Source organism: Apodemus sylvaticus, chromosome X (genome assembly GCF_947179515.1).
Source record: "Apodemus sylvaticus chromosome X, mApoSyl1.1, whole genome shotgun sequence".
In the NCBI taxonomy this organism is placed as follows: domain Eukaryota; kingdom Metazoa; phylum Chordata; class Mammalia; order Rodentia; family Muridae; genus Apodemus; species Apodemus sylvaticus.
The window spans coordinates 11,832,809-11,842,291 of record NC_067495.1 but is presented as its reverse complement, the minus strand read 5'-3'; the positions used below and the strand labels follow the sequence as shown (position 1 = coordinate 11,842,291).

The 9,483-nt window shown below is 42.3% G+C and overlaps 1 pseudogene; it reads left to right on the top strand.

Moving 5' to 3' along the window:
* The first annotated feature begins 1,512 nt into the window (after positions 1-1,512).
* LOC127675203 (uncharacterized protein C12orf29 homolog) lies at positions 1,513-2,471 on the top strand (annotated as a pseudogene).
* Positions 2,472-9,483: the final 7,012 nt, after the last annotated feature.

Sequence of the window (9,483 nt, the reverse complement as noted above, 5' to 3'; positions counted from 1 at the left end):
TTCAAAGAAGCCACAGCAAACTGCTTCATTTATCGATGTGTAAGGACTACTTTACTATTCCACTAAAGTTCAGCCATTGACCACTTGCACGTCTATAAAGACAATATCACCTGCTATCTTCCCAGTATATCAATCAGCACTTCTGCTACAGCACAGAACTGTATTTGTTGTGTTGGTATTGGAAAGTTCTTGCTCTTGCAATACTACTGCCCTTTTCCACACTGTTCTTCCCTATTCCATAGCACTGAAATCTATGTACTGCTGTCATGATGCAAACCACTTCAGAGGTGTGTAAGTTAGCAGGTATGCATTGTTGTTAAAGGAATTTCAATTTCTCCATGATAGAATTGCATCTGTTTTTCAAAACACCGATGAGAGTCACATGCACTTGTGTTTTCCAAGGCTGCCACCGGGTTCTCCTTCAGTTGCAGACATGTTTTCCCTGCTGTCATGTAATCTTGTTCAGTTACTGTCCTGGGGCGGTCCTCTGTTAATGAGCTCATGTATTTGCTTCTCTGTATATTGGCCACCACTTCTCTTACAGTCAGTGTATTACTGTGATGTTAACTGACAGGACAAACTTCTCGCTGTTGTAAATTTATTATCATTTTAACTGAGATCTTAACAATTCTAGTCCACTTAGGAACTTATGTGCTGGTGTTCTGAATCAAGCAACTTCAGAATCTAATGATTAAGCCTGTATCCTTTGTTATAGATGGCATTTAGATATCTTTGCACTAGTTTATGCATTTGTATATACATTGTTATAGACGAATATGCCCTTGAGCAACATTTTAAATAACGTGTATTTTGTCCAAGGAGACTACTGTGTACTGCCTCAGTTACAGATGCACATGCTGTTGTCTCCTATACCATACCATTCTTGGTCAGTCAGAGTTCTGGTGTGGTGCTACAATTACTATCACAGGTCCTGGAAGGTGAGAAACTCTCAGAACTCAAAGGGAGGGACCTTGAATGGCATGCATTACAGTGGGAGGGAGAACTTGTAGGGTCCACCTCCAGTGGAGGGACAGGACATCAAGTGGGGCGGAGACTGGGGTTGCCATCCCACAGTCAAAAACTCTGACCCATAATTGTTCCTGTCTGAAAGAACTGCAGGGGCAGAGATGGAGAGGAGACTGAGGGAAAGGAGGTTCAGTGACAGGCCCACATTGGGATCCAGCTCAAGGGGAGGCCCTGGGGCCTGAGACTGTTCCTGGTGCTGTGGTGTGCTTGCAGACTGGAGCCTAGCATGGCTGCCCTCCAAGAGTCCCAACAAGCAGCTGAAAAGAGCCAGATGCAGATACCCAACCAATGGACAGAAGCCTGGGGCTCCTGTGGTTGAATTGAGGAAAGGCTGGAAGAAGCTGAGGAGGAAGGAGACCCCATGGTAAGAACAGCAGTCTCGGCTGTTTGGATCCTCTGGATGGTGTTTGTATTCTTTCTGCTTGTTGCTGCAGACCTCTTCCCCCGGGGTCCCAGCGCAGTGGAGACAGGTTGCGCGTGGGCACCATGAACCACCTAGGCTCTGTGCAGTGGAAGATGCCGTGTGTGTCGGTGATGGACATAAAAGTTGAGCCTTCAGCCAGGTGGGGTCATCAACCATGTAAAGTTTTGGCAACTGAAACACTAAGTGAAAAGGCATTTGATGCAGATGTGTACAATGCGGTTGCTACAGAAAAAGTGGACGGAACATGCTGCTATGTCACTAACTACAGAGGTCAGCCATACCGTTGGGCTCAACTAGGTAGAACACCTAACAAGCAAGCGGACAAAGATTTAAAAAATTTCTACATTCAAAAGAAAGCACAAAAGAGGAAGACTTCAAGCCTATCCCAGAGTGCTGGATACCAGCAAAGGAAATAGAAAAACAGAACGGGAAGCCAGTACCTAATGAAAACGGGCACATTCCTGGTTGGGTACCAGTAGAAAAGAACAGCAAACAATATTGCTGGCACTCATCTGTAGTCAATTATGAGTTTGGAATTGCCCTGGTACTAACGCACCATCCTGATGATCCTGGAGTTTTGGAAATTAGTGTTGTTCCCCTGTCAGATCTCTTAGAGCAAACTCTGGAGCTGATAGGAACAAATATCAATGGAAACCCATATGGGCTAGGAAGCAAGAAATACCCATTACATTTTCTTACACCACATGGAGCATTCCAGGTCGGAAATCTGCCTACACTGAAACACAACGAACCTGCTGTCCTGGTTTGAAGACTGCAGAGAGGGTCAGATTGAAGGGATTGTGTGGCATTGCTGTGACGGCTTTTTAATTAAGGTCCACCGCCACCATCTTGCTTTATTCTGGCCACTTCCAGATACTTACATGAATACCAAACCAGTTATTATTAACATGAACCTGAACAAATATGGCTGTGCTTTTGATAATCAGTCTTTGTTTAATCAGTTTTTGAAAGTAGATAAACAGAAATTTATAGGCTCAAAGACATAATACTTGATGTGTAAAATGGAAATAATAGTTGGGATTATTGTGATTTTCTAATATTCACAAGTTTGTCGTGTTTACAGAGGTTGAACCTTCATTTTAATGTTGCTAGCTGTTTGGCAATATATATGTCAACTTCTAAACAGTTTTCTACGTATCTATAGAAATCATAGTTAGAATTTGAATATCTTAACACAAAAATAAATATAAAATAATCAATTTTAAATAGTAAAATTGTTATAAGCTTACCCTTATGCTTTTCAAAATTTTAAGACATTATGAAAATAGGAATATTTATCATAGCTGTATAATCATATATTACTGAAGTCTTCAAAAATATGATTTTCTAACAAGTAAAAACTAAATATGATTTTATTTTTAAGCAAAATATACAATATTTTGAGATGTAAATTCTGTAGTTCTGGAACTGCTTGATTTCCAGCTGAGACTTAACTCATAAAATAGTTTTAAATCTACAGTTAAACAAGTCATTAATAGATAGGGAAACTATTAGTACTTTCTCCATCTTCTGGCTGTTCAGAAACAACAAGAGGGCTAGACAGTTCAAATCCAAATTGTTCTGAAACTTTTTTTAACTTTGCTTCTAATAGGATATTCTTTTTCATTTCTTCCTTATAATTGTACGTCAGCACTTCAATTTCTTCAAAAAACCAAGGATCAAATTTTCCAGTTCCCTTTTCAGCTTTTTAATTTCCTCCTAAAAGTTACAAACAGGATACATGTTTTTGGTTTGAAATTTAGAATTACTAATAAATATAAAAACTCAAAATCTTAAGTATAAATATTTTTCTTTATATTTTACTGTTCAAGGTTCTGTTGTGCCATGTGAATAATGTACAAGCTGCTATCTTTGTCTAAATTTTAAGATTGAATCTTTAAACAGCCTCAGATATTCTCAGGCAAGTGAAAGGGACTTTGTTTTTTACAACATTTAAGAGTTTTCAGTATTTTTAATGTTCTGATTTTTTATCTTTTATATATAATATTTATGATCATGGGAACTCTGGGACGTGTAAAGGTTTAGCGCCTGGGGAAGGAGGCGCATGCACTTGCACACAGAGCAGTGAGGAACAGCCAGTGTTCAGTTCCAGACCATTGTGTTTCTGGAGTCTTAAGGAAGGGAACAGAAATGATTTAATGGGAAGATCCCTGAAAATAATTTTGAAAGGTACTTAGAAAACTCTTTCCCCAGCATGACTCAAAAATTGCAAAAATAGTTTTTAAAAACTATTAAGACATGTGCATTGGTTACAATTTAAAACAATTTTTTTTTATTTTTTGGGACAGGGTTTCTCTGTGTAGCCCCTGGCTGTCCTGGAACTCACCCTGTACTCCAGGCTGGCCTCGAACTCAAAATCCACCTGCCTCTTAAAAATAAATTTATTCTTTAGTACTTTCTGTTTCTTTGTCTGATTTTTTTTTGTAGTTGAGAGTTGTTTAATAAAAAGATGTCATGAGTCAAATTTAAAAAAAAAAAAGCAATCTCAACTGGCCTGGACCCCTGAGATATCTCAGACACTAACTAGGCAGCATACAGCAGCTGATATGAGGCCCCCAACACATATACAGCAGAGGACTGCTGGGTCTGTCCTCAGTGAGAGAAGATGCACCCAACCCTCGAGTGACTTGGGGCCCAGGGAGTGGGGAGGTCTGTGTGTGTGTAGGAACATTGAATTGGACACAGGACCCGGGGAAAGGAGGTATGGGATGGGTCACAGGAAGGCAGACCTTAAAGGGGATGAAGTCTGGACTATAAAAAGGATTAACATTTTATTAAAAATAGAAAAAAATTAACATTTCTTCTAACACCAAAAATAAATAATAAAAATAAAATAATAAATAAAATAAATCGCAGGTCCTGTACTTTCCCTTAAGGCCAACAGTATTTTTGTCAGCTGCATAAGTATAAAAACATTGTCATCATTGTAAAAGTGCTTTCATTTCCCTCGTGTTCTGAACAAACGTGGTCCACTTCAGAATATATGTGTTCGTGGGTTTTTTTGTTGATGTTAACAAGATAAAATATAGTGACTTAAACAAAGCCCATTACATTGGAGCTGGACATGGCAAACCAGCACAAGAGCCTCAAGAGAAGGCTCAAGAATCAGACCCACTCCTTCATATATGCAGGAATCCCATAAAAATACTAAACTGAGGCTTAGGGGATAGCTAAGTGATTTAGAGCACTGACTGCTTTTTCAGAGGCCCTCAGTTCAAATCCCAGCAACCACATGGTGGATCACAACCATCTGTAATGAGATCTGATGCCCTCTTCTGGTGTGTCTGAAGATGACAGTAAACTCACATACAAAAATAAGTAAGTAACTAAGTAAACAAGCAAACAAGCCAACAAATAGATAAATAAATCTTAACAAAAAAAATACTAAACTGTGAGTACACCAAGTAAGCCTTTGTCAGATCCATACTTCTCCTACTGCACCTGAGATCCGGTCCCCCAGTCTCATCCCCAGATGGGTAGCAGAAAACCTGCTGCAGTCTCTGACCTCTCTGACCCCATCCCCCAGTGGTCACAAAGACCTGTGCTCCCAACCTCTCTCCCCCAACTCAGCTCATTATCTCTGCCTCTAGCACCAGCAGGCTTTCCCTGGGAACAATCCAGCTGAACAGGCCAGGGAAATCTGTTCACGGAAAATTTCCTATCAGACAGCACACAGGCGCCACACTCTCCCAAAGTCCAGGAAGAAGCAGAAACCAAGGAACCAAGCATTGACTCAACAGAGACAACAGCAGATATCATGATCCAGGCCCATATGCACCTATGACTGCACAAGGATAGGAAAGAAAAGCACAGCATACTTGCCCCTCTAAAACTGAAGCAGGACACTTGCAAAAGCTGATGTGCTACTACTGCAGCTACTCTTAAATTCTGTCACAAGAAAGCACGTGGGATTGCTTCTGAAGCACTGAGTCTGCTTGCTTCAGAAGAGCAGTGCATGCATTCCTAAGTACAATAAGATTGTTAGGATCACAGAGAAAAATGGTGGAAAATTTTATAATAGCAAGGACTTTGTTCTGCCAATGAACATTACAACGGAGGAGTGCTCTACCACAAAGGGACAGACAGGGCTTGACCTGGAGAAATGCAGAGGAGATCAGATTATTATTTTATCCCTGCACCAGGACACTGATTGAACAAGAAGAAGAAAAGAGAGCACAGCATGTGCTTCCATAGCTGAAGCTGTACACAGAGGAATTTTGGGGAAATACCCACAGGTGATATTGAAATACCACACATGAGCATGCTGGCCTATACCTGGGTACTGCTCCTGCAGTGATGTGCAAACTCCATTTACAAGGAAGCAAGACTACTGCTACAACTGCCAAGATGCTTTTTTCGGCACAGCAGCACCTATGTTGCTAGCTAGACCAGGATTGTAAGAGCACAGGGAAAATGGAATCACTTTTACAGCAGCAAGAGCTTTGTTATAAAGATGGAATTGACAGCAGAGAAGTACTGTCAGACAAGTCAGCACAGATTTACAGAAAGGCAGAGAAAATGAGAATATTCCTGTAGCATTGCTGCAGGATGCTGGCTGAACAAGAATGGAACAGGAGAGCACAGCTTATGTGTCCAAGTCTCATGCAGTACACAGTGGCACCTTTGGAAATCACAGCCATGTGATTTTGAAAGTGCTACACAAGTGTACACAGTGATATCTCAACTCCATCCTCAACAAATAGATGAGATTACTCACACAACTATGAAGTTGTGTGCTTCAGAAAAGCACTCCACACATTCCTAACTAGATTGGGTTTGTTAAGAACATAGTGATCATTTTTTTAAACCAGTAGTATTTAGTTTTTCCCAAGGCCATCTATTCTCTGGAAGTAACTATAAGATGGCTCCTAGTGATACTCTGCCATATTTATAAATCAGTGTCTCATTCAGCCATACCCAAAGAAGTTTCCATCTGCATCAGAAGGGAAAAATATGCAATGACCAGAACACACACACACACACTCACACACATGCACGTGCACACACATGCTCAGAGAAAGAGAGAGAGAGAGAGAGAGAGAGAGAGAGAGAGAGAGAGAGAGAGAGAGAGGGAGAGGGAGAGGGAGAGGGAGAGAGAGAGAGAGAGAGAGAGAGAGAGAGAGAGAGAGAGAGAGAGAGAGAGAGAGAGAGAGATGGATGGACAGGCAGACGGACAGACGGACAGACAGACAGACGGACAGACAGAAAGACAGACACCTTGGAACACAGAGCCTTAAATGAGACGTTTCCATCAAATCCCTGCCCCCAGATTTCAGGGAAGCCCACAGAGTGTAAGAGATGGAGGGGATGGAGGACACCAAGATGGAGGGCATGATGCCCTCTAAGTCCACATGGCCAACTCTCATAGGAACTCACAGAGACTGAAGGAGCAAGCCCAGTCCCTAAACCAGTCTGCAGATGAGCCTTTGCATCCATACTATAATTTTCAGCTTAAAGCTTTGAAGGGACGCCTGAATGTGTGCTCAAGGTAGTCTCTGATTCTTTGCCCGCTCCTGAGGTTCTCTTATTCTTTTGTTAGCTTCCCATCTCCACCTTTCATATGATGCCTTTCTTTTTATCTTATTATATTTTATTTTGTTATGTTTGTGGTTATCTCTAAGGAGCCAGTTCTTTTCTAAGGAGAGACAGAAAGGAAGAGATGGCAGAGGAAGTGGAGAGGAACTGTGAGGTGTTGAGAGAGGGGAAACGGTATTCTGAGTATATAGTATGACAAAAGAACCTGTGTTTAACAAAAACAAAAGGTGAGCAAAAAATAACCTGGAATGTTTACAGACAACAGGAAATGAAACATAACATCATGCAAGCCGTGTGAATTAGTTAGGGTCTTACTGCTGTGAACAGACACCATGACCAAGGTAACTCTCATAAGGACAGCATTTAATTGGGGCTGGCTTACAGGTTCAGAGGTTCAGTCCATTATCATCAAGGCAGGAACATGGCAGCATCCAGGCAGGCATGGTGCAGGAGGAGTTGAGAGTTCTGCATCTTTATCTGAAGGCTGCTAGTGAAAGACTAGCTTCTGGATAGCTAGGACGAGGGTCTTAGAGCCCACACCCACCTCCAACAAGGCCACACCCTCTAATAGTGCCACACACAGGGCTGAGCATATAGAAACCATCACACTATGCTCACAAATTGAAGAAGGTGAGAAAGAAAGAATGTTGTCACACTTTCACAACAAGAGCTTTGTAATAGCAATGGTGTTACAACAGAGAAGGGCTGTTTCACAGGAGGGAAACATGACTTACAGGAAAGCAGAGGAAATGATATGCTTTTCAAAGCATTGTGCCAGGTCACTGATTGAACAAGAGTGGAATAGAAGACAGCACATCACACAAGTATATAACTGAAACAGTACAGTGGTATCCTTTCAAAGCATGCACACAGGACACAGCACCTCAGAATGGCATATTTTCACACTATTATGTCGATGACGGCTGCATCAATATCTAAACTCCATGACAATAAAGCTTACCAGATTCCTCATGCAATTCTGTAGTTGCTTGCTTGAGAATAGCATAGAGTTTGTTCACAGTGGAAGGGGATTTGTTAGGAGCATGGTGAAAATGGAAACACTTTGCCAACACCATGAACTTCCTGAAACAGTGAATGTTAAGATGCACCAGTTGTTGTGATCATAAGAAAGCATCGTGAGAATGTGCTCCATGGGGTGTGGGGAAGGGGGAGCATCAGCGGGGCCATGCTGAGGCTTCCCTTCCCACCCAGGACCAGCCACAGGAAGCTATAGTATAAAATAGAGTTCATTTTGGGCATGGGGAGGGGAGTTAAGGGAGTGGTAGAGGTAGAGAAAGGCAGAGAGAAGGAGAGTAGAGTAGAGGCCGGCCATGACCACATGGAGAGAGGAAGAGAGGAGCAGGAAGGGAAGAGCCCAAGAGGGCAAGAGAGGGGGAAAGAGGAGAGTAAGAGAGGCAAGAGAGGGGGGACACAGGAGGGGGCACGCAGCGCCTGTTCTAGTGGGCCAGACCTACCTGGTTGTTGCCAAGGAACTGTGGGGAGGGGCATACCTGGCTATTGCAAGGTCCCTTTGGGGAGGGACATACCTGGCTGTTGCCAGGTGACTGTGGGGTGGAGCTTAGCCAGAAACCTAGCACAAGTACTATAACTCAGGTCTGAATAGATTTACAGGAAAGTATTAAAAAGTACATTATAGTGGCACTAAAACAGGCCACTGGGTGGACAGGAATGGCAGAGAGGAGCACAGTATTCCCATTCACACCTGAATCAGCCCTCAGTGCCACTTTAGGAAAGCACATGAACGTGATATTGAAATGCAAACCAAGAGCATATTGGCCTATACCCACTTACGGCTACTGCAGTGGTTTCCAAATGTCATCTGTAACGAAGCACAGATTACTTGGACAAGTCTGAAGTTGGTTTCCAGAGAACTGTAATGCATAGGTTCCAGCATGGATAGTGATTGTCAACAACGCATTGAAAAGCATTGTCCTTGGACAGCCGAAAGATGTATGGCATAATGGTGGATGTCATGGAGATGTACTGTAACAGAAGTGGTGACTGACTTACAAAAGGGCAGATCTCTGACCTATGGCTGACTGAGTGACAAGAATGGAAGTGGAGAGCAGAGCAAAAGCATCAGTCACTGAAGCTGGACAAAGAGGCGTCCTTGGAAAAAACAAAAAGTTCCTGTGACTAAAACAGCCAACGGTGGCATATTTGCAAACAGCAATGTGCTACTGCTGTAGAGTTATCTAAGCTCCGTCTACAACAGTGCTGGAGAGATCACTTCTGCAACTCTGAAGTTGCTTATTTGTGAACAGGAGCACCTAAGACCCTAATGTACAGTGATTGTTAAGGACACAGTGAAGATTATGCTACTTTTACAAAGCAGAACTTACTTTCCTAGATGCAGCTTACCAAGAAGCACTGTCCCTTACATGAGGATAACCGACAAGAAAGCAGAGGACCTGAGAATGCTCCAGTAGCACTTACCCAAACCCTAACTGAACAAG